Source organism: Pteropus medius, unplaced genomic scaffold (assembly GCF_902729225.1).
Source record: "Pteropus medius unplaced genomic scaffold, Ma_sr-lr_union100, whole genome shotgun sequence".
NCBI classification, from domain to species: domain Eukaryota; kingdom Metazoa; phylum Chordata; class Mammalia; order Chiroptera; family Pteropodidae; genus Pteropus; species Pteropus medius.
Window position 1 is genome coordinate 15,982,978 of NW_024349798.1, and position 25,752 is coordinate 16,008,729.

At 48.3% G+C, this 25,752-nt stretch overlaps 1 protein-coding gene, 1 long non-coding RNA gene and 1 pseudogene across 13 annotated transcripts in view; 1 reads left to right on the top strand and 2 right to left on the bottom strand.

Annotated features, from left to right (window-relative positions):
* Nucleotides 1–432: 432 nt before the first annotated feature.
* The window catches only part of COQ7 (coenzyme Q7, hydroxylase), a 32,384-nt gene continuing 7,064 nt past the window's right edge, over nucleotides 433–25,752 (bottom strand). The window contains exon 7 of one of the 12 annotated variants that reach the window (XM_039885461.1): nucleotides 433–451. The gene's annotated coding sequence lies outside the window, so the exon portion shown is untranslated. The other 11 variants (XM_039885459.1, XM_039885458.1, XM_039885453.1 and 8 more) reach the window with 11 other exon arrangements.
* LOC120620452 (uncharacterized) lies at nucleotides 4,344–10,199 on the top strand. The gene is made up of 3 exons (XR_005657870.1): nucleotides 4,344–7,658; nucleotides 8,446–8,584; nucleotides 9,608–10,199. It is a non-coding gene; the product is annotated as an uncharacterized LOC120620452 (long non-coding RNA).
* On the bottom strand, nucleotides 16,925–17,040 carry LOC120620669 (uncharacterized; annotated as a pseudogene).

Here is a 25,752-nt window from a genome sequence, read left to right on the forward strand (position 1 = left end):
ATAATTGTATTTATTTACACTCACCGCGCCTTCCATACTCCCACCATCAATTAAGGAGACCCAGGGTGGTGCAATAAAAATGTCCAGAACCCCGCTGCCCCCTGGGAATCAGGACTGAGGATGGGTCGTGGGTTAAGCACCGAGAATACTCGCAGGAAATCCTGGGTCGAGCCTCTTGGGGCTAAGCAGACCTGCTTTCAGATCCCATGTCCACTACTATAAGCTATGAGACCGTAGTCTATCCGTCAGGATCCTCAGGGTTGCAAGTGACAGAAACGCGGCTCGAAGACTTGGTTGCATCTATTCACTGGGACAGATGTGCAGGGATCCCGCTTCGGCATGGCTGCATCGTTACTCTCCATCCACTTACCAGCTGGGCTTTCTTCCGAGTTGGCTGCACTCTCTGCCAGGCCCTCTCCATGCGCCCCGGCTGCTCTAGCCTCGCAGTATCCTTAGCGCAGAGGGAGAGAGAACTTTGCTTGCCTGAAAGGTGCAGCGAATGCCATGCCCCGGGACTGGTCATATGCCAAGCGACCACGTGAGAGAATGCACTGATTAGCTAGGCCTGGGGTGGTGCTCTGGGCTCAACTGTGTCCCCTCAAAATTTATATGTTGAAACTCCAACCCCCAATGTGACAGTATTTGGAAACAGGGCCTGTAGGAGAGAATTAAGGTTAAATGAGGTCATGAGGATGAGCCCTAATCCAACAGGACTGGTGTCTTTATAAGCAAAGGAAGAGAGATTTCTCCTTGAGCACACACCAAGGAAAGGCCTTGTGAAGACAGAGAGAAGGTGACCATCCGTAGGTCAGGAGGAGAGCCCTCACTGGACCCGGCCAGACTTTGATAGTGGACTTCCGGCCCCCGGAACTGCGAGAAAATCAATTTCTGCTGTTTAAGCCACCCGTCTGTGGTATTATATAGGTAGCCCCAACTGATTAAGACAGTTGGCACCAACTCTGGAGCCAGGAGGCAGGCCCTGTCCAAATGATGGGGCCCATGGGAGAGGTATCCCCAAAGGAATGTCCAGGAGCTGTGCTGGAAAAGGGGGAGGGGATGTTTTGGCATGTGAAAACAGGTGGTACCACATCTGGATAAGTCCCTTAACCTCACTTGAATCTCCCCAGCTACAGAATGGGGGTAATACTAACGGGGTGACCTCTTTCCCTAGCAGGTATGGTGGCATGCTAACATCAACCACTCAATGCTCAGAGATCAGCAAACATTGCTAGGTAAATATCTCAGGCTTGTGGGCCATATAATTTCCGCTACAACCACGCGGGTTGGCTGCTATAGTCCAGAGCAGCTGTATTCATTTTCTGGGGTTGCTGTGACAAATTGCCACAAACTGGTGGCTTAGAACAACAGGAATTTATTCTCTCACAGTTCTGAGGGCAGCAGGGCTGTGCTCCCTCTGAAGGCTTTAGGGAGAATCCTTCTTGCCTCGTCCAGCTTCCAGTGACTCCGGGCATTCCATGGCTTGTGGCTGCATCACCCTCATCTCTGCCTCCGTCGCCACATGGCCTTCTTCTCTGTGACTGTATCTTCTCCTTTCCTGTGTGTCTCATAAGGACACCTGTCATTGGAGTCAGGGCCCACCTGGGTAATTCCCAATTATCTCGTCTAGAGACCCTCAGTTATGTCTGCAAAGACCCTTTCTCCAAGTAAGGTCACAGTCACAGGTTCCAAGGGTTAGGACGTGGACAGGTCTCTTTTGGGGGTCTACTGGAAAAATCTGTTTTCCCTCCTGTGTCTCCTTTACTACTTACACAAAACTCTTCACTTCTGACCCTCTAGTCACCAAACGTGTGAAGGTTTTTCCCCCACGACAAGCAATTCTGTGACACTAGCTGCATGTTCTACAATTTAACTCAATTTTGACACTACCCGCTGCCCACATAGATGCCAATCGCCACAGAGGAGGTCTCCAGGTTCCCCACAACTCCTGTCTGACTTGGCTACAATTTGGAGGTTCCCATGACACCCCTCTCGGATTCGATTTACTTGCTAGAGCAGCTCGCAGAACTCGGAAACACTCGTGTTTACCAGTCTACTGAAGGACGTGATAAAGGATCGAGAGCTGGATGGAGAGACACAGAGAGTGAGGTCTGGGAGGGTCCCGAGTACAGAAGCTTCTGTCCCCGCAGAGTTGGGTGCATCACCCTTTTGGTGTGTGGATGTGTCACCCACCTGGAAGCATTCTGAAGCCCTACTATTGGGATTTTTATGGAGGCTTTTTTCACGCAGGTATGATCACTTACTAACTCCGTTTTCCTCTGGAGAAGTGTGGGGAGGCAGAGCTCAAAGTCCCAAACTTCTAATGATGGCTCGGTCTTTCTGGTGACCAGCCTGCATCCAGGAGCCCACCGAGTCGCCTCCTTAGGACAAAAGATGGGCCTAGTGTTATCACTTGGGCGATTACAAGGGTTTCAGGAGCTCTGTGTCAGGAACTGGGGGCAGAGACCGATCTATGCATTTTCTGTTATCTCAGAGAAGCCATGATTCAGTACACTGAGTAAACGATGTATTGCTGTTTCTGTTTTTTTCTGCCTGTAATCGGTTTCCATAGCTCAGTTCCTCCAAAGAGTTCAAGGTACAGGCCTCAGAACTTGGCACTTGGAAAATCTACTCTATGTGTCAGGGCAAATACAAACTCATGTATTCATTAATTTATGACCCACCTTTGTGGGTCCTTACCATGTGCCAGGCAGAGGGGAATGTGCGTGCAAACACGGCACCCCGAGCTGATGGATTTAAGCGCCGCACGGTGTGGGTGGATGCAGAAAACAGCCACTGTCTTGTAGACTTCTGATAATTACCTCATTAAAAATCTCCTTTAATGTTTAATATTTGACAAAGGCCACTCCTGGTGCTGAAACACATACGTACACACAGCCTGCCCACATTTCTGATATCCCAGAGGAGTGTCTTATGGAGGAACGGCAGGCTGAGGAGAGGAAGAGAGAGGAGGTGACTCATTTCCCGCGGGAGGCCCGGGGACGGCTCACGGGAGGGGACACGTGAGCAGGCTCTGAAAGATGGGCAAAGACGGGACTTCGTACCATGGCCATCACATGCCTCCTGGACACGGCCCTTCCTGTGTATCTCCTGAAAAGCTCGGGACAAACCCAGGGAGGTCAGTGCCATTATCAATGTCGCTTCGCACGTGGAGAAAGTGAGACTGAGAGAGGCACTAACTCATTCAAAGTCACTCAGTGGCAAGGTTGACTCCAGAGCTGGGCCCCTAACTGCCACGTTCACTCTCTTTCACCTCGTTATGAGGCGTCATAGCATAGGAAGGCAGGTTAGTGTATGTTCGTATCTGTCTCCGCGACCAGGCGATGAGGTTCTCGGGAGCAGGGACTTGGCCATAGTCATCTTGGTATCGACAGCACCCAGTCCCATGACTGGAACTTTACAGGGGTTTGTTGAATGAATGAAAGAATGAGTGAATGAATGAAAGTTCCACTTTTGCCAGGAGAAATTCAGGGAGGCCATTCCAGGTAATGGAGACAAATGTGTGAAGGCACAGAGGTCTGAGAGTATGTGACAGTTGAGGGGAACGGGACGTGGGTCCTGTTGCAGAAGTCTGGAGATTCTGAGTGGTCACTGGGGCATTCGCCGGCCATCTATTCCAGCCTCTTCCAGTAAGGCTTCCTCTGCAGCAGGGGCTGGACAGAACACAGTTGTGCATTCCCTGGCAGGAGCTGCCCAAGATACCTGCTTTGCCAGGGCAGCTGGTGGCAGAGGCAGTGCTTCTGAAACCCCCTCTGGGCCCTGACTCTGCAGGCTGCTCGCTGGGTGGGCAGAGGCAGTCGCTCCCTGGGTGGCCCAGTCTGCCTTTCTGGAAGTTCTGCTCAGTCCTTTCCTGCAGCTTTCCCGCAGCTTCTCAATCTATCTGAATCAATGACCTGTTGCTATCTCTTAAAAATTTCCTGGTGGTTCTACTATGCACGACTATTACAAAGCGCATGGCACCGGCCACTCAGAAAACCCACACGGGTCTAGCCTCTACTCAGAGAGACAAGCCCATGAACCACACTTTTGTAGATGTCACACAATATTAAGTTGACACAGATGTCGCTAAATACTTAATCTCAAGTGACTGGAGCAGGGCAGCCAGTAACAAGGGGGCCCGACACACAGCTTTGCCAACAATGCCGCCCAATACTTGATGGTGACCAAGTTACCCAAACCTATCTAAGCAAGAGCGGGGGCACAGGGGAAGTGAAATGGGGAAGGAAGGAGGGTGCGCAGTGCGGTGCCTTACTGAGCTGGCCACAGCTCTGCGGCAAACAGCTGGCGCTCCAGTCTGAATGGGACACAGAAGCCCCGAGGAGGCAGAGGAATAGGCAAAAGCCTTGAGGAAAGAGAAACCATGGCACGTCAGGGGAGGGTAGGAAGTGAGGGTTGTGAGCAGCTGATCCAGAAATGGTGGGTGTCAGAGCTGATGTTGGGGTGCAAGGGTTGCTGTGTGCCTGAATGACATGCCAGGTCTGCCCGACCAAGGGAGCAGCTGCTGCCCCGGCTCCCGGTGGACCTTATGATAACCCCTGCTGAACTCAGGGGCGGCGGCGTGAGGCGGGGAGGCACTGTAGCCTGGTTCCCTAGAAAACAATCTGCGGGGACGGCGTGCATGTGAAGTGCTCTGGCGGTGCAAGGCCGGCGACGCCGCAGCGAGGGCAGAGGGGAAGGAGGAGGGCGCACACACCGTGGTGCATCGCTGAGCTGGCCACAGCCCTGTGGCGGACACGGCTGGCTCCCCAGTGGATAGTTCTGTCCCATCTCCTGCCTCTCATGTGCTAATGTGTGCCCGCCGAGCATTAACTGCCCGCACTTCCTGGCTATGTCATCAGGCTGATGATGGAGAAGCCAGTCTCTGCAGGTCTAGCTTGGTCTGTGCACACGCTGACAGTCTCTCCCTCTCAGCTGGTTCCATGAGAAGGAAGTCCTTGGTTGTGGGTGGCAGTGATGGCACCCGGCTCTTTCCAATTGTGAAAATGGAGTGCGTTATCATTAGGCTGCTCTGGGCAAGAAGCAAGGCAAAAAGCACCGGCCCAGGTGTGCAGACAGGGCCAGATGGGTCTGGGGCGGCTCATAAACCGGGTCTAGTACAGAAACTCCCCTGGGGGAGGTGTCTGCTAAATGATTCTAGAGGATGAATTGCCAGACTAAGGAGATAGAAAAGGGCAAACACTACAGAAGTCCCTTCGCGCATGGAATCCTGGACAAATGAAAGAGCATGGCTTTCGGTAGGTATGAAGTTTGGTCTCTGACGGGGAAGAGGTTGAGAGATGAGACTGGGGATCTGGTCCCAACCTTGTATACCATACCATTTGGTTAGGATGCTCCTGGTTACTAGTAGCAGAAGACCCCAACTCAGCTGATTTAAACAGCAAGGACATGTTATAACCTCACAAACGGGAAGTCGTGGCTCCAGGCTTCCTTGATTCAATGGCTCAACCCCGCCATCGGGCTCCTTTGATCTTCCTGCTCTACCATCTAGAGACTAGCTCTCCTCCTGGTTACGAGATGGCTGCCACGGTTCCAAGCATCACATCCAGGCACAGAAGATGAACCTAGCACCATGCTTGGAACTTTATAAATACAGCGGTGGCTGTGTCCTATGGATTTGTTTTAGAACAAGGAAATATTTCGCAGAAATCCCCTAGCAGAACTTACTGCAGATTTCATGGCCTAGAACTGCATTACGTCCAGGCCCAAAGAGTCATGGTGTCAGGAACCCAGGCTCCTTCCACCTCCTTGCTCCACCACGCCTACATACGGCCCTGACATTTACAGTGCAACATGGCATTCTCGCCCAAGGGAAAGAGTAAAAGGACAAAGGATGGGCATGTCACGGAGTCACACATTCCAGGTCTGCACATTCCACTGGCCAGAACGTAGCCGCATGGTGTGATATTTAATACTATATATTTGGTCTTTGTCCTCATTTCTGGCACAGAGCCCCTAAAACCCTTTGGTTTTCCTAAATGACGAGAGGAGCAAGGTCTCTCGTTATGTCAACGAGGTAACGTTTCTTCCATCGGCATCTAAGGATCAGGGCTGGGTGCCAGGATAACCGATCATTAGCAGGTTAGAATGTTCAGTCCCACCCCACAACCTCCACGGTGGGGAGAGGGGGCTGGAGGTCGAATCAATCACCAAACAGCCAATTATTTAATCAGTCACGCCTATGTAATGAAGCCTCCATAAAAACTCACAAGGACAGGATGTAGAGAGCTTATGGCTGGTGAACACGCGGAGCTGTGGGGAGGGCGGTGTGCTTGGAGTGGGCATGGACGCTCCAAGCCCCTTCCCCACCCCTCGCCCTATGCTTCCCTTCTGTCTGGCTGTTTCTGAGTTACATCGTTTCATGATTAACTGGTGATCTAGTAAGTAAAACGTTTCTCTGAGTTCTGTGAGCCTCTCTAACAAGTTAATCGAACCCAAAGAGGGAGTTCACTGGAATCCTGATCTATAGCTGGTTGGTCAGATGGAAGGTGACAGCCTGGACTTGCAATCAGCATCTGAAAGAGTAGAAGGTCAAAACAAGGGCACGACGTGGAACTGAGCTGAACTGGAGGACACCTAGCCGGTGTCCAAGAATCGCTTGGTGGTACGGGAAAATGCCCTTCTACGTAGTGGAACTGGTCCCAGGAAGGGGCATGGCTACATGTAATAATAGCAAGGGAGGCTGGGAAATATAATCATTATCCTAGACAGTACGTATCCTGCTAAAAATAAGGGTTTTATTACGACGGGAGAAAAAGAGAATAACTATCAGGGGACGATCATCAGTCTTCGCTGTAGCAGGCAACCAACAGTATCTGCTCCACAGGCTGCGGCTGGATCAGTTCTATCCTAATTGTGATTCATTATTCGTGTACTTACTAATTAAATGTATTTCTAAATATACTGTAAGCTTTTTGTTCTTGTGAACAGGGACCGTGTCTATCCTGTACACACTCGATTACTAATTGCTGAATGACCGAATGAATGAAATAATGAATGAATAAATAAATCTTATTGCCGAAATCCAGCAAAATGGCCCTATGTTGATAAAGAGCTTTTCACTAGAGAATGTTCTACCCTGGTCTCCATTTTCAAAGCCACTGTTTATATGAGAGTCATGAATAATGAAACCAGCATCAGTCACAGGCAAGCTCTGGTCTGGCAGAGATGAAGGGCGAAGAGAGCTAATGAGTCTGTAATGCAGTTTCGTGCCAATAAAACGGAGCGATATTAAATTCAAGGCCGTGAGATTTACACTATAAACCCAACACAACCAGAAAGAGCCCGACTCCCTACCTGCTCCAGCTCTTCCAGTCTGAGTCATTTTATGGACACAGACTTCTCACTGACATTGTCTAGAGATGTCATGGTGAGAATTCTGACAGCCATTTAATTTCTGACTAGAGGACCAACAGGGCCAGAAGAGACTCAGAACTGAATGGAGCATAAAACCCGAGTTCAGGGAGCCGCTGTGTCGACGTTAACGAATCCGATACGGGGCCCCGCATCTCCGTCCCCTGCTGTCAGCATGGAGACAGAGCCCTGTGTCCTGAGTGTTTATCTGTGCCCCACGCAATGCTCGACTTGAGCACGTCACGGGACTTCACGCATTCAGCCCTTGCCTCACAGAACCACCTTATGAGGTAGGTTTATTTTTATCTCCGTTTTGTAGATGGGGAAACTGAGGCATAGGCACTTTGTCCCAGGTCACGGAGCAAGAAAGTAGCAGAGCTGGGATCTGAACCCGCACCTCCCATGCTGACAACTTTAACCACCCCACACACCGCCCTGAGGCAGTTGGTTCCGAAAGGGCACTGGATGATGTTTTCCAGGGTCCGGGGAAAAAAAGATCAAATTAAGACATATGAAGGGAATGTTTCATAACGCCCCATTTACAGCTGAGCCTCCTCTTACAGTGTAAGGACATTTCAAAGTCAGCACGTAGCAGAAGAAAAATGTTCTTGGTTCTAATGGCCCTTAGCATGTCAGCACAGGGGTCTGGATTACACATCAGTCAAAGCTCACTGAGCAGTCCGCTTCTGATTGACACGTTTCACTGCATCTAAATTTTCTCTCGAAAAATCATATACGCATGTTGGATTCCAGTGAGCGATATGCATACGGAAGTGTTTCGGGGTGCAGTGTATGTATTGGCCTCAGCAATTGCCTTTAAAATATATCGGAAAGCGAGATGGATTGATGAGGGCAGAGAGGGATGGAGAAATGGAAGACGATGCAGCCGGCGAAGTGAGACCTTGACGGTAGCATCTCAGTGGTGGGTATGTGGGTTTCTCTGTAAAATTCAGATTTCTCGGCTTGTTTGAAAAAATGTTTTTAATATGATGTTGAGAGAAAAAAATACATTTGGAAATCTGTTACGAACCTGCTATTTTAGAAACTGATACTTTTGTCTCTCATTGGCTATCGCAGTCAGATTTTTCTCATTGAAACCAAAGTTTCAACAGTGGAGCACCCAGGGAAGGCACTGGTTTGAGTGCATGGACGAAGCTGTGTGAATAACAGTGGCTGAGTGACATGGACGACGGGAGACAACAGCAAGATCGGCCCTGTAAGTACAGCGATTTAAGTAAAGAGGTTGCCGGCGCTATTTAAAGTGCTCTCCCACACCCCAAAGCGTGTTTGTTTACGTAGCCGAATCTCAACCACTTAAATTTGCATATGATATGGTTCTAATATGGTTAGCTCTGTCCTTTAAGGGTATGCTCTTCCATTCTGTTGGATGTTGAAATAACTATTTTCTTCAGAGGAGAAACTGACATTAATAATAATCATGGACGGTGGCTTTCTCTCCTCCAGCCCTAACTTAGCAAAGTGAAAAGCTGGCAGTCCTAGGTCAGTCTTCCAAATCACTTCGTCTGCCACTCGCATGTGGGCAAGGCTTTGTCTGCTTTGCGCCTTGTGATCTCCCCAGTGTCTGGCACCAGAGTCACTCTATAAATATCTGTTGAAGTCGTTTTACTGGCCCGTAAAATCTAAAGGGCTGGGGGGAAGAAAAGCCTGTGAGATGCACTGACCCTGTGGTCTGACAGACAGACAGGCTTGCAGCAGGGCCAAGCCCCACAGAGACGTCCTGTGATCATCTGTCTAAGGACGCAGCAGTCAAGGTGTTCCAACCAGCGAGGACGGAACCGTGTCCTGGCAGGGTTCCCCAGTGCAACGCATGCTCTGCACATTTCACTTACGACGTCTTTCTCCCAAGGAGGGGAAGTATTGCTCTTTCATGTGCCTCAAAAGCCCACGAGATCCTTGTGTTTTCACACCCAAAAAAGGACCACTTGGGATTTGCATTTCTCTGGTACAGAAAGAAGAAAATAGACTCATCAAGGAAGCACAGCAGAGACGAACCCCAGAACCCCCACTGGGAAGCATGTTCCCCGCACTCTGGGTTGGCACAGTAGGAAATTCTGCTACCTCCTCGCCAGACCTGGCTTCTTGGCACCTGGGTGCGTCCCCCAACCCACAGTGGTCCACATTTCTGAGCCCCTGCTACGCATCAAGCACTGTTTTCCAAACGTGTTATCACTAATGCTCACGGCCACCTGTGACGGCGGGTATTAATGTCATCTCCCAGTTTACAGATGAGGAAACTGAAATTCAGAGGGGTGACAAAGCTTGTCCAAAGCCATCCGGCCAGGAGCGGCTAGCACCAACAGTGAAAGTCAACTGCACCCAACTCGTACACCGACGCCTCGCCACCACACCGTGACAAGTCTCTGAATTTAACGTCAAAGAAGCAGTGCTGTTCTTGGGCTTCGCTGTCAATGAGGACCAGAACCGAGGCCATTAATGCAAGGTCCCACAGACAGCAGTCTGGTAAGAACGTTCTCGTGGGTTTCTCTTATTTCTGCTTCCTTGGCATCCATCCTCTCTTCTGGTGATAATATCCTGATTTTTCTTCGGAACCCCCTGCCAGCTCTCAGTTTGATTAGGGTGGCACAGGCCACAACCCCCAACTCCCGGAGCAGACACATGACCTAGGCCTGTCCATTGGAAGTACAGCATTCCCCTGCTCACTATGTGATTCAGAGTGAGAAGGTGACGCAAGTTGATCCATAAGTATCAATTAGCTTTTGCTACATAACAAATATCCCAAACCTTAAAGGCTTAAATAACAAACATTTGTTATTTTTCACAATTCCGTGGGTTGTGGTAGGGTGGTTCTGCTCTAGGCCAACTCAGCTGATCTCTGTGGTCTCTTGGTGACTTGCCCAGAGCTGCGTGTCTAGGATGGCCTACTCAGTGTCCAGTGGTTCGTAGGCTGCTTTGTCTAAGGACAGCCAGAACTGCATGTTTATGCTCCACGTAACTTCTCAGCTTCCAGTGGGCTATTCCAGGCTTGCTTCTGTGGCAGCAGCATTCAACGAAATCCAGAGCAAAGATTGAAAAGCAGATTGAGCCTTAGGCTTGGAACTCACACACTGTCACCTTTACCATTCCACTGGTCAACGCGACTTACAAATCCAGTCCAGAACTAGGGAATGGAGTAATAAATTCCACCTCTTAGTAGAAGAAGCTGTAAAAAATTGAGGCCATTTGCAATTTATTCCAGAGTCGACCTTGAGACTTTTGCTGGACAATTTAGAAAGAGAAGCCCTTCTCCATCAGAGCTGCTGGTCCATTGGGCTGCAAGCCTGGAGATGCTGGCAGGCACCTTGCTACCACTGGGGAGAGGCTTGCTGGAGAGGGAAGGACCACAGAGACTAGAGACAGAAAGTGCTGGTGGCTTCATCTGAGCTGCTGGATCCAGCCAGGCCTGAAGCTAAGACTGTATTTAGGTTGGTTTGAGTCTCTCCTCTAAGGGAAGTGAGAGAAAGGAGGGTTTGCTTCCTTCTGAATGCCTTGCTCAGATTCCCAAAGCCCGCCTCTGAAATGGTGGCAACAGCTGTCCTCCAAAATTGGATGCTGTCTCAGCCCCTCTGGGGGTAACAGAATGCCGTAGGTTAGGCGGCTTATGAACAACAAAAATTTATTTCTCACAGTTCTGGAGACAGGAAGGTGCATGATCGAGACGCCAGCAGGTTCAGAGTCCGGTGAGAGTCCGCCTCCTAGCTCACTGACAGCTGTTTCCAGCTGTGTCCTCGCATGGCAGAAGGGGCGAGGGAGCTCTCTGGGGTCCCTTTTACAAGGACACTAATCCCATTTGTGAGGGCTCCACCCTCGTGATTTAATCACCTCCCAAAGGCTCCATCTCCAAATAACCATCACACTGGGGGCCAGATTTCAACATGAATTTGGCAGGGGGCAGGGGCGAGAGTCATTCAGCCTATAGCACTCTCCCTTGGATTCCGTTTGAGCTCCCGGCCTATCTTTTGTTATCCTCCTACTACATGGAAATAATTGATTTCCATGGCGATGGGAGTGAGAATCAGAATGGCAAAGAAGGCAGCCCTGGTGTATTTCACGTGAGTGTTTGCTTTGACTTCAACAGAAATGGGGTAAGGCTGCAGAGATTTTCGGAAAAGATGCCACGAAATGTGGTAACATGCTAATTTCATGAGGAACAGGTCTGCTGGAACCCTCTGACCTGCAAAAGGCGCCTGGTTTTGAATACTGGTCACTTGTGTAGTGGTATCTAAATCTCTTCATGGGCATCCGAATCTCTATATAGTTTTCCCGTTAGAGTCAAAAAGAGAAGCCCCATCCCAAAACCAAACCCCGAAATGTTCACAATTTGGCTATTTGTACTTCTAAGACCGTTCAGAAACAAACACTTGGAAATGAAAGCAGAACACATGGAAACGGATGGAAATTGTCACACGGCAGAAAGAGGCGGCAGCACGAAATGGAGACAGGGAGGAGAGAGAGAGGACAGGAGGGTCACGGTGGAAACTGCCCCTCTACCACGGAGTCTGTCAAGCACACGCCCCTCGGCGAGTTTAAGACGGACACTGGAAATGTGCCCCTGTCCCCTCACTGTCCCAGTCCCTGCTGGGTGCGACTAGCATTTAAAGACGCTATTTCTCTTCCACATGGTCCCAAGAAATAACTACTTATAAAGCTCGACCAGAGAAACTGAGTGATGGGTTCCAGCCCTGGAAAAAAATCAACAAGGAGTATGGAGCTTCTGGGAGACAGCACAATGCTGTTACTGTCTGGGAAGTTTAAGAAATGATTTTGAGGATATCTTCGACAGTGCGTGCCTTTCACCGTCCTTGCTGACTCGGGAACGTCCCCCATCCCATCCCCATACTGGAAGGGATGAGAGAGCATGAACAAGTCGCTCCCTTTCTCTGAAAGCTGTAGCAACTGTCATCCTTTGGATTGTCTCTGTCAACTGCTGCTTCCAAGACTCTCACTGGAGGGTGTGACACGCTTCGTCCAAACCGCCCGAGCCCATCACTGAAGTAGGTGTGATTGCCACGTCCTCGGGAGCCTGAGGACTTGGGCTCCGAAGCTCTCGAGCACTGGCCCCAGCCTGCCGGGGCTGGAGGGCTGCCGTGAAAGGGTGCCCATCCGCTGACGGCCACGCTGCCAGGTTCCGCCTGGCCACATCGGGCTGCCTGGAGCCTGAGCAGCATCTTATTTGTGGCCTGGTGCTCTGGCCGTCGGCCTGACAAAATGCTGAGGTGCCTTTGTGCGCCCTTCACTTGAACACAGAAGCCCTTCGCCTTCCCTCCTTTGTTAAAGCCGCACTGTGAAGAAAGGAGTGAAATCAGCTCTTTTTACAGCCCTCTCCAAAGGTCAGGCTTTCTTCCGTGGCTGGAAGTGGCCCGTGACACGGTGTGCACATCAAAGGGATGGATTATCAGCCCTGCCTTCACCCCAGGGCTGTGCGCGGCACATAATCTACCTCCCTTTCTTCTGCAAAGTCACCTGGGGCTTGATTTGATGTATTTCATTTCTGACCCTGTGTGAGGGACCCCCCCAACCCCCGCCAGCTGAACAAGACCTGCTGTAGATGTTTCTCATCCCTCAGCTCAAGCGCAACACCGTGCACACATACGTTCACTGGTTTTGGAAGCTACGTTTTAATATCTAAAGCAATCTACCTGGATTTGCGAGAAATTTACATTGGTTAAAGGGCTACAGGAAAGGCTCCACGGTAGGAAAAGGAGAATAAAATCAGTAAGAAAATCGTAATCAAGACTACACTTACTGAGAGTTTACTATAAATGCTAAGCTCTTTTTATCTTGAGTTCCTTAATTCTTACAATCTCTATGAAGCAAGTTATGTTTTTCAGCCCACTTTAAAGATGAGAGTAAGCCCAGAGCGGGTAGTCAGCTAATGTTTCCTATAACACCAGTAAACAAATATTTTAGGTTTTGCAGGCCCTAGGCATTCTGTTCCAAGTTTTCGAGTCTGCCAAAACAGCCACAGGCATGTAAAGGAAAGGTATGGTTGCGTTCCAATAAAACTTTGTAACGACGGCTGGATTTGGCTCCAGGACCAGCTTGCTGACCCCTGACCTAGAGATGTAAAATCTAGATCAAGTTCATCAGGCTCGTGGTTTAGCTGGGATTTGAGCTACACTTATATACACTGTTCTGCATCTTGGTTTACCCCCACTACAGTAAATCTTGGAAATTTTCCGTATTACAAAAAGCAGAGCCATTTCATTCTTCATAATGGCTGCAGAGTAATCCCGGGATGGCTCAATGGTAAGTTTTTAGCTGGTCCCCTCCTGGTAGGTACTGAGGTCGGTTACAATCTTTTGCTATCATAAATAATGCTGCAGCAAATATCCTTGTATACATGTTATTTTGCACGTGTTGAACTTTATCTTCGGACTGGCTGCTGGAGCTCCAGCCATCATATCCACATCCCAGGCTGGATGCAACACTTGGGGGAAGGCAAAAAGAGCCAGCTCCAGCTGCCTGCCCCATTCCTGAGAAGCTTTCCTGGGAGTCCCACTGAAGAACTTCTGATTATATATCACTGATCCAGATAGTCAGTCCCGTGCACACACCCAGCTGCAATGTGGAGAAAGATAACACTGCCTTCATGGAGCCCAGTTTGGAGGCTGTGACATCAAGTAAGAGATGATGGTGGCCAAGACTTGAGAAGTGACGATGGGTTTGAACTTTTGAAAACTTCCAGATAATCTCCAGCTTTGCTCAGGGCTTTGCTTAGGAATCACTATCAAGCCAGCAGCTCCTTTAGAAAGTGACTTATTCCTTCCTTCATCTTTGTTCAGCCAGAATAAGAAGAAGGAAATGAGGAAGGGGGAGGAACGGCTTCCCGCTGTTGGGCTCCTTCCGTGGAGAATGGACAACCACCCCCATGCCCACCTTGCCCGAGACAACTGGACAGTCCGAGCACCGGCCTGGACCCCCGTGGACTGCACGCCCCAGAGAATTCCAAAGACGTGAGCCTGGTCCAAGCTGTCCTTCCTCGCTGTGGCTTTCTGAAGGTTCCTCCCCTCAGACAGGGATAAAGTATGAAGTATAAAGTGACCATCGGGAGGCCGGCCTCAGCCTCCGCTGTCGCCCAGGGAGGGTGTCTTTTTCTCCCTATATGGAGATGCCCTCTCTCCTCCTCCCATCTTCCCTCTACTGTAGGCCTTGTTTTGACTATGGCATTTTACAGAAAAGCTGCAGATAATTTTTTTCCGGCCCTACGTCTTCCCCCTAACAAACGCTTAACATCGTTAGCAGCACGCTTCCTTCTGCGTCAGGTCACATGGAAATGGGAATGCTGTGCCCACACGCTCCCATCAATACCACTGACTTTCTATTTCCTAATTTCACACACAAAAACTCTTCAAACAGCTCAAGTAGATCCGTGGTCCTCCTGAACCCTAAGTGAAGTCGCTGCAAAGTGCTGTGGCTCCAGAAGGATGGGGGTGGTGACTCCGAGAAAGTCCTCTCTGCCCGCCAAGGCAAAGGATTTGAGGACGTAAAACGACAGATCTTAAGATTGATTCGATGTGGAGGGTGAGAATGAAGAACGAGTCAGAAGGATGAATTCTGGCCTCTAGTTTACACAGCTGGGTAGATCTTTAAGCTCCAGTGGCTGGCACTTTATCTGGCACAGGGCAGATGCTTAATAAATGTTTGTGAATGAAAAAAAAACAAAAAACCCATTTTTCCAAAATCAGTCACTTCTCTTGATATGATTTCCTTATTTCTGTCCTAACTTTGATTGTTTTCCTAGTTATTCAGCCTGAAGCTCACCACTGACTCATCTTTCCTTCAGGTCCTGTATTAATTAGTCAGGGTACTCCAGGGACATAGAACCATCAGGATGTGCATACATAAAGATGACTCACAAGGAACTGGCTCATGTGATTACGGAGGCTGACAAGTCTCAAGATCTGCGTCGGCAAGCTGGAGACTCAGGAGAGCCAACAGCAGAGCGCCAGTCTGAAAGGCGGTGACTCCAGACCCACGAGAGGACCAATGTCCCAGCTCAGCGGCCGGGCGGGAGGAATCCCCTTTACTTTCTGGAGGGTCAGCCTCTTAGTTCTGTTTAGGCCGTCAACTGATTGGCTGAGGCCCACCTGCCTCAGGGAGGGCAACCTGCTTCACTCAGTCTACTGATTGAAATGTTCATCCCAGCCAAAACCACTCTCACAGAAACACCTGGAATGATGTCTGACCAAATGTTTGGGCACCCTGTGACCCAGTCAAGTGGACACATAAAATTGGCCATCACTAGTCAACTTTACGTGTCCACCTGACTAATTAGCCAACAAGTCGTCCTCTTCTGAAGAGCTGCTTTCTATGCAGTCCGGAAAGAGAGGTGCTAGAGAGGGGGTAACTGAGTGGAGTCTGATGATGGGACTTGTCAGAAAGGTGAGGGCAGGATGGAGGAACTTAAGCTGGAGGGGTGGGGAAGTCCGGGGACTGCTAGCAGCCGCTATGACCTCCAGGTCTGATGGCGCGGGCAGAGGGGATGTGCCAGGCACTGTTCAAAGCACCTGACACACATTACCCTAAAAAAATTTGAGATGTAATTCACATACTATACCATTCATTGATTTAAAGTATACAATTCAATGGCTTTTCGTGTATTCAGAGTCAATTTTAGAACATTTTAATTATCCTGAACGGAAATCCTGAACCCCTTAGCTATCACTCCCGAAGACCCCCTTTCCCCTAGCCCTAGGTGATCATTAATCCACTTTCTGCCTCTATGGATTTGCCTACACTGGACATTTCATGTAAATGGAATCATACAATACAGGGTCTTTTGTGAACAGCTCCTATGACTTAGCATGTTTTCAGGTTCATCCATGACAACTCAGGTGCATTCATTTTACAAGTGGGTAAATTAAGGCACAGAGAGATTACGTAACACCTGGTAAGTGGCAGAGGAAGAATTCACACCCAGGTGTTTTGGACCATTATACTACACTGCCTCTCGGTCACCAAAGAGCCCTCACCCAGGTCCTCATCCAACCTCAAGGGGAGAGCTATAGCGACGGCCCCGCGGTCTCATCTCTGACCCAGTCCACCTGAAGCCACTGCCCCATCTATGTCCACTCAAGCTCTGTCTCCATCAGGACCTCCTGGCTCCAGGGGACATGAGACCTTTTTACCTGCCTGTCACCTGTTCCCCATTCTCCTGGAAGCCAATGGGGCTCTGCCTCCCTTTGTGGGCCCACGTGGCTTGTCCCCACTCCATCAGCTTCAGGAGCAACTATGCGACCAGGGCTGGCTCATGGGAGCACAATTCCCTGGACCACAGTGATTGGTCAAGGACTAGGAATGTGACCTGACTGGAGAAAAATGAGACTAGAGGTGAGGAAGGGACATGTGCCACCAATTTGAGGAAGCAAAGTTGTTTCTCTTCTTAAGACAGAGGAAGAGATGCTCACCCTTCTTGTGGAGACGGGTATTAGGTGATGTACAAAAGTGCTACAGCAAATCTGCTGCCATACAAAGCCGCTGCCACTGGGGACCACTGGGAACCAATTTTTCTATTATTATTATTTATTATTACTTATACCTACAGCACCTGGTCTTCCTAGGTGGTCTCCCATTCAACTACTAACCAAGCCCGACCCTGCTTAGCTTCCAAGATCAGACATCGGGCTTGTTCAGGGCGGCATGGCCGTAGACCATGGACCGTGGCTCCACTGAGGCACGAACCCAGAACCTTCTGTGTGTAAAGCAGATGTGCTAACCTAACCGCTACACTATGGAACCACGTCCTTGGGAACCCAATTTCGACACTGTGAAAAGCAGAGGGAGGAGAGAGAGACAGAAGCCAGGTGTTTGGTTCGCTCACCGGAGGAAAATGACCTCTGGCTTTTTCTTTAGCAGAACTAATAGCTTCTCGTTAGAAGGAAAGGTGAGTCATTTAACGTCTCCTCTAAATGATATAAGGGAAGAGTGAGGATTTCACGTTCTAAAATTCTTTTAAGCACTTTGAATAATATGCTCCCTTAAAGTAGCCAAATAACTGAGATAATTCATCTTTGAATGCCCACGTTGTCTCATTTAAACACACACACACACACACACACACACACACACACACAGCACATTAGCAAGTGAGTGCAAAAGGCGGCATCGCCACGCAATTTTTTATTGTTTCAATAAAGCCACCTGGAAAAATATGACATAAAGGCTGCTCCCCTCGGCAGAATGGGAGGTATTGCTGTCACCACTGTGTCCACCGGATGAAGACAATCAGGTCTGGAACATGTTTCCAGCTGCCACTACGCCGAATGGGCTGGAGAAATTTGGAACAAGTCATATCTTAGCAGAAAACAGCGCAGGAAAAGTGAGACAGAACAGAAACCCGGAGTCAGCCCAGGAAGGAGGATGTCAAGCTGGGAAGAGCATCTATCTGTGGCCAGATTTCAAAGGAAGCCCTTGTGGAATTAAGCCGAGTCTCAGCCAGAGACTTTTAGCCCAGTCCCATAGCGTCTGCTTCAGCGGACTGCGGGAGCAGGAGCATCTGTAATTTTTTTTTTTAAATCTCAAGAGTTTATTCTGATGTGCACGCCTAGTTAAGACTTCTAGGATTAAGCATTAGGAAATTCTGTTTAACTGGAAATGTAACAGGTTTTAGAAAAGGAAAGGAAAGAAGTATATGAAGAAAAGTTTTCAAAAAACAAAAAAGAAAAACAAACAACCCCGCTCCCCCAACACAGCAGCAATAAATACGAAGCATTCTGAGAGAGAAGAGTTGAGACTTGGTTATGACCGTGATGTTTGACAGGCTCATGCTGGGTTTGGGGTACAGATGGACAAGAGGATTGAAAGACATCACAAAGTTGACCCCCCTTCCTCACCACATACTTTCAACCAGAAGTTTCTAGGAGTGTCATATTGAGATCGGATCATCTGTCATTACTTGTTTTGTGTCATTTTGTTCCATGTTATGAGCCCACGTAATTTTCTTTCTTAGCTTAGATTCATTTATCAAAGAATAGCTCAGGGCCTGCTAAGCTCCAGGTGCTGGGGACAGCCCTGGGCTTTGAGAAGCTCGCTGCCAGGTTGGAGAGATGGTGGAGCAGAAACCACACAGTGACAGAATGCAATACCAAGGCAGGACGCTGGGGTATGCAGGGCTAGGACAGGGTGTGGGATGACATCATCTAACAGAAGAAGTTTGAAAGGGCCAGGAGCCTTCATCAGAAGGGCGGACAGCACGTGGATCTGAGAAAGGTGTGGGTGAGTAAGGTGGCGCTGGCTTCTCCATGTGGTACTCCTAGACAGCGACTAATCGGCCTCTTCTGTGTTTTCTCCTCTTTTCTGAAAGAGAAAATGCCTCCTCCCTGATTAGGATGCTTATCAGTGGCCCAGCACAGGACACGACAGCCAGCCGAGCCCTCTGCATCTTGCCGTGTGCAAATCTCACATTCCACTCCCGTCCAGCGGCAGAGATCAGGAGGTGCGATTACTGGGGCCGGATTATCACAACACAGGGCACTCTCCCGGCCTTGCTCACCAGGCGTTGTCCCTATGACACCGTGCAAATGACTAGCATGTCTGCAGGACTCCGGACTCTGGGGTGAGGGCGCCCTCTGGTGGCCGCAGGCGGCCCCAGGAAGTCCGCAACCTTCCTTGCCCTTGGCGCGCTCAGTAGCGCAACCTTCCTACAGGGTCCAGGATCAAAGGACCCCTGCAGGGCTGCCATTTCCGGAGGCGAGAGTGGGAGGAAGCACGTAGTCCCGAAGGTGAGCGGCCTTTTAAACCCTGGAAAACGTATTCATCAGAAAAGTGCTTTGAGCTGAGGCAGGGCCAGAAAAAGGCGGTTTTGAAGAAAGGTTTCCTTCCTTCTTCTTTTGGGAAAGGTCATGTTTTCCTCCTCAAACCACAAGATCTTAAGGAAACCCCTAAAGGGGCCCTGGGTGGGAGCCCAGAGGTTTCGACACATTCTCAAGGAAGTACAGTATCTCCCAAAGGGCTGAGAACCCCAAGGGGTCCCTCCTCCTGAAATTCTGTAGAAACTATGTTCAAAGGTGGCCCCCATGAAGCATTAAAGGTCCCCAAAGGCTGTTAATAACCCAAGCGTCCGCTGACAAGGGGACGGAGGAAGTAAGAAGTGGCCGCATTTTAGTGATTAAGTTCGAGCCGCTGCAGCACCTGGCGGATTCTGTAAAGTGGGGTGAGGAGGGCCCGTGGTCGCTGGGCGGTCCTGAGTTCCGGGGTGAAGCAGTTAGAACCTACACTCAGCAGGGTGGGAGCTGACACCGCGTGGCTGTGGCTCTGCTATAAAATGAGAGTTCTGCAGCCGATTAGGAGAATGAGGTGGATCGATGCTTATCACCTTGGAAAGATGGCCACACGGGTCACTGAATGAACAAGGCACACTGCAGCCCAGGTGCACAGTATCATTCCGCGTAGGGAACAACACAAACCCAAACGAGTACGTGTTATGGATGAAAGATTCTTTAAGAGTCTGGAAAGGTACACAATGAACTAGTAATAGCGGTTACTTCTTAGGAATAAGTTTGAAAAGGGTGTTTTTTCTTTTCTTTTTTATATGCAATTCGTATTGTTTGATTTTGAGGCAAGCATTACTTTTGGACAGGAAAAAAGAAAAACAAATGTAGTGTCTTACGGAGCAGATAACTAACTATATCACAAAGTAAGGCAAAAGGTCGGCTTCCTGGTAATCAACAAGTGGTCTACAGGGAGACTTATCTGTGACTGTTAATACCCTTTAGCTCTGTTGGACTAGTTCGCCATGTGGATACATGCATTATTACAAAAAAAAAAGTTTTAACTTTTTAAAATAGGGCAATTTAACTTTGTATTTAGTCTAAGAAAAATGTATTGAGTTTCAGGCACTGTGCTTAGCTCTGAAGCCATGGAAACGACCAAGACAGTCTCCGCCCTCCAGGAGTTCACGGTCTAGTTCAGTGCTCCTCAAAGTTCACCGTGCTTCCTAACCACCTGGAAGTGCTGCGTGATTGTTACCTACTGCTGTATAACAAGTCAGCCCCAAACTGCAGCTGAAAACCACAAACAATTATTATCTAACACGGTCGCTTGAGAGGCAGGAATTCAGGAGTCATTTAGCTGGTGGTCTGGCTCTGGGTCTCTCGTGACATCGCAGTCAAGATCCTGGCTGCCGTCATCTGAAGGCCTGACTGGGGCTGGGGGATTCACTTCCACGCTGTGGCACAAACATGGCAGCTGGCATGGGGCCTCGGTTCTTGGCCATGTTACCCTCTCCACAGATTAACTGCTGGAGTGTCCTCACAACATGGCGGCTGGCTCCCCCCTCAGGTGAGAGATGATGGAGAGAAAGGTGGAAGCTGCAACGTCTTTTATGACCTAGCAGCCTTGGCAGTCACACTCCATCATGTCCACGACCTTGCTAGAAACGAGTCGTTAAGTACAGTCTGCACTCACGGCAAGGAGCATGAGGTTCCTCTGAACAGAGGGGCATCAAGGAAATTGTGGACATACTTTAAAACCACATCTTGCTAAGATGCATGTTCTGATTTAGCAGGTCTGAGGAGGAGCCCAAAGTTCTGCTCCCAGAGGATATCACTGCTGTTGGTCCGTGGACCACACTTTGAGTAGAGAGAGAATCAAACACATGCAAAGAATGATTGCTCAGATCACGTCTTTGGAACTACTGCTTGCAAGAATAACATCCTCTGTCATCATGGCATCATCTTTGGATGGTGTCCAATTTTAAAATCACATTTCCCCTGAAAGGTCAGAGCAGTAAAGCAAGGGAAAGACAAGATCACTTTGTTAATAAACGAGGACAAGCTGTAATGAAATAAAAAACAATCGGGGGGGATTCGGAAAATCTCTCTGGTCTTGTTCTGGAAGCTCTCAGAAGGATAAGACATCAGCCATCAATTTTGAAGGGGACGCTAAACAAACAGCAGCAAAGCTGGCTTTTAATACGGACTGCACCAAGTGTCTTCATGTGCCTAAGACTCTTGACTGCAATACTTAAAATTAGCTTTCAGACGAGAAGGCAACAAACAGCCCCAGCATCTTAGATGATCAAGGCTTCTATCGGCTCTGTTGGCTTGAAGGGCTGTACATTAAACAAAGTGTCTCCCCATTCAACAGCTGGATTGAAATTTGCTTTTGAATATAACGAAATTATAAGTCCTGTATTGTTTTATTGCTATGACTTACACACCATAAAATTCATTACTTTAAAGCGTACGATTCGGTATTTTTTTAGTGTATTCACAAAGTTGTGCAACTCTCACCATCATCTAATTCTAGAACATGCATCACCCCAAGAAGAAACTCCATATGCATTAGCAGCTGCTTCCCAGTCTCCCCATCTCCTGCAGCCCTAGGCAACCACATCTATCTGCTGTCTCTATGGATTTGCCTGTTCTGGAGATCTCATACAAATGGAGTCATACAATATGTGGCCTTGTGTCTGGCTCCCTTCACTTAGTGTAATTATTTTTATTACTGTGGTAAAATACACATAATATCAAATTTACCATTTTTATGTGTAGAGTTCAGCAGCATTAAGGGCACTGTTGTGCGATCATCACCGCCATCCAGCTCTAGAACTATTTCCCTGTTTCCACACAAAAACACTGTACCCGAGCATCACATTTTTAAGGTCCATCACTCTTATCGTTCCTTTTTATGGCTGACTCTTACTCCATTGTTTGGTTATCCATTCATCAGCTAATAAATGGGCCACAGTTTGGTTATCCATTCATCAGCTAATAAATGGGCCGTTTCCATTTTTTGGCTATTATGAATAATGCTGCTATGAATATTCATATACAAGTATTTGTTTGAACACAGTTTTTACTCTTTTGGGGTTGATATCTAGGAGATGGGTTACTGCTTCATATGGTTAATTCTACGTTTAACTGTCTGAGGAACTGCCATACTGTTTTCCAAATGGCCTGCAACATTTTACAATCCCTCTAGCGGTGTATAAGAATTCTGATCTCTCTACATCCTCTCCAAAACACTTTTTTTTTTTTGATTTATTGTCTTTTCAATTATAGCCACCCTACTGGGTGTGAAGTGGCTTCTCATTGTGGTTTTCTCTAATGACTAATGATGTTGAGCATCTTTTCGAATGCTTATTGGCCATTTGTACATCTTCTCTGGTGACCTGTCTATTCAAATCCTTTGCCTGTTTTTAATTGGCAAAATATTTATCTTATTGTTGAGTTGTAAGAGTTCTTTACATATTCTAGATTCAAATCTCTTATCAGATATATGATTTGTAAATATTTTCTCCCATTCTGTGAGTTGTCTTTTCATTTTTGTGATAGTATTCTTCAAAGCACAAATTTATCTATTTTTTTCTTTTGTTGCATGTGCTTCTGGTATCATATCGAAGAAACCGTTGCCTAATCCACGGTCACATAGATGTACCCGTTTTCTCCGAAAAGCTTTAGTTTTAGCATTAACACTTTTAATCCATTTTGAGTTAATTTTGTATAAGCTGTGAAGTAGGGTCCACACTTATTCTTTGTATGTGGATATCCAGCCTGCATTTTTTTTTTTTTAAATCATCAGCAAGAAGCACAGAGAATGGCCTTACTTTGGTTCCTGGAGCAGCTTTTCTGTTTTCCCACAGCTGGAAGATTGAGTTTTATAGCAAAACAATTTGTACAGCCAGGGGCCCAGGGGCCCAGCCCAGCTTGGTAGCATCCTTACAATAAGTGTCCACTGAACTGTGCTGAGAAGCACACAGGGGTCATCTTGAATTACCAGTTATGTGAAAATGACTTTTAACAAGGAAGCTTTATTTCTTCATTCATTCATTCCCATCAATAACTATTTATTGAGCACCTATTATGTGTCAGTGATTAAGACAAAGATTCCTGCCCTACAGAGCTTATATTCTTACAGACAAGAAACATAACAAGTACATTATATAACACGCCAGACGGTGCTACGTGCTACGGAGGGGAAAAGGTGCAGAGCAGAGGGGGCGAGGCGTGCAGCGGGGTTTGCGATTTTAAAGATGTGGTCGGCGTGGCCTCTTTTAAAAGGTGGCATCTGGGCAAGGAGCTGGTGAGGGATCTGACCATGTGGACATCTGGGAAGGCGCATTCCAGGTGGAGGGACAGCCACTGCACAGACCACAGGCAGGAAGGAGCGTGCCTGGCATTCTGAGGAACAGCAAGGCCTGTGTGGCTGGGGCAGAGTGAGGAAGCGGGAATGAGGTCAGAGAGGACCGGATCAATCACGCGGGGTCTTGTAAACAATTTCAGGGACTGTGACTTTCGGTTGGAGAGAACTGAGAAAAGACACTTGGGAGGTTCTGAGCTGAGAAGTCACGTGGTCTGAGGAGGATCACTCTGCCCGCTGCGTGGAGAATGGACTGCGGGAGGATGAGGGTAAGGCAGGAAGAATAGTTAGGAGGCTTCTAACATAATCCAGGTGGGGGTGAGGGGGGCTGGGCAGCAGGGAAGGCGGTGGAAAGGATCTGGTAGAGCCCACAGGATGGCCTGGTCACGTGGATGGGAGTGTAGCAGTCAGGTGTCAAAGATGATTCCAGAGATTCTGGCCTGAGAACCAGAAGAATGCAGCTGCCTTTAGCTGTGATGGGGAAGACCACCGGGGAAGCAGGCCTAGGGGGAAGGCGAGGCAGGTTCGGCCTGGGGCAGGTGGCGCTGGAAATGCCCTTCGACTTCCAAGTGGTCACGCAGGAAGTGGGATATTTGAAAATGAGCAATCTGGGGTGGAGATGCACATGTGATGGGATCAGCCACAAGATGGAATGAGATACCAAGAAAAGGATGATGGACACACAGGGCCAAGGACCGCAGCCTGGGACCCCTGGCATCGAGACACCCAGAGCAGAGGGAGAATGGCCCAGGAGGCGGCTTTTACAGTTTTGCAGCTGCTTAGAAATACACTGGTCCCTCCCTCCCCTCCTCCCTTCTCCCCGCTTCCTTCTTCTTCCTCCTCCTTCCTTCCTTCTCATCTTCTTTTAAATGGGCACCTACAATATACCAGGGACTGGAAAAGATATTTTGCCCTCAAGAAACTCCTGGCTCATACAGAAAAGACATAAAATGCACATGGACATAATAACATAGACACAAGGCGGTAACTGCGTGAGAACTTGGCTCTTCAGCTGCTAGCCACTACACCAGACTTGTAGCGCTACACACGCCTGTTTGTAACCTAGCACAAGAAAGTCTGGACTCTCACAATGTCTTCGACCCTTCTCCCCCATGTTTAATTTACTACTACTATTATGAGAAGACTGATTTACTTGATTGCATAAGACTAAATTCACTCTTGCTTTAGGAAAAGAGAGGATTAATCCAAACTATCCTGGTGCCCACTGTCCTTCAAAACCGAACCCTTCTGAGGCAAGTCATGCCCCGTCACGTGGTGCTGATCGAACCCAGGGTGCCTGTGGCAGGCAAGGCCTGAGGATGTGGTTCTTCACCAGAAGAAGCGTACAGACAGGAGGCTCCCAGTCCTGACTCACACTGGGACCACCGCGGAGCTGGAAACCACTCTGATCCTGGGCCCCACCGGAAATAACTCAGAATGTCTGGCTGACAACCTGACAATTGTTAAAAAGCATCCTAATGAGCAGCCAGAGAGGAGAACCACTGACCACGCTTTTTCATAAATGATTTAAAACTTTGCAAATCATAAAAGATTTCGATAAAGTATGAAAATTTGGGTCCCTTCTGGTCCATTCTTTTGGTAACAGACCTACGGGGAATGATTATAATGCAAGTTTGCAAATAATCCACAACTCAGTCTATTCTCTGACGGAAGGAGCCCACTCTCAATCTACGATTCAAAACAGAAACAACGGCAGTCTGCCACTTACCTGACGAACTTGACCATCCTGCTGTGTCCATAACGAACACTCTGGTGCTTTAAATTACCTTTTGTTACCAGTAAACTCAAAATTTTCTTAGATTCCTGTTACTTTCAAGATTCATTCTTGATATTTTAAGAAAAATTTAGCTATGGAACAAACAAGGACCAGCTTCGTTTGCTGTAATTTGCATACATCAGCCTTACAGCATAGAGTTACACAGAAAAAAATCAACATGAGAGTTTTATTTAAAAAACTCTCGCAGCTTATTAACAAAATTCACATAACGATATATGCGCATAACTGCAAAACCAGCCTAAATTGGCCTTGTCCTGTTTCTAACGAGATACTAAGTTGTTTTTCAGAGGCAGATCACGCAGTCGAACAGTGAGACATGAGCACTAGGGAATGAATTCACTCTGCAATAACCTTTTAACATTGCTGGGTCAAAATCCACCACGGAATACACACTAAATCTGCGCCCCGGAATTCAAACATGCGACGCATGAAAAGCCGTGATCCTCAAGAGCCCGCAAACCCAGCTCATCGCTGACGGACCTCGC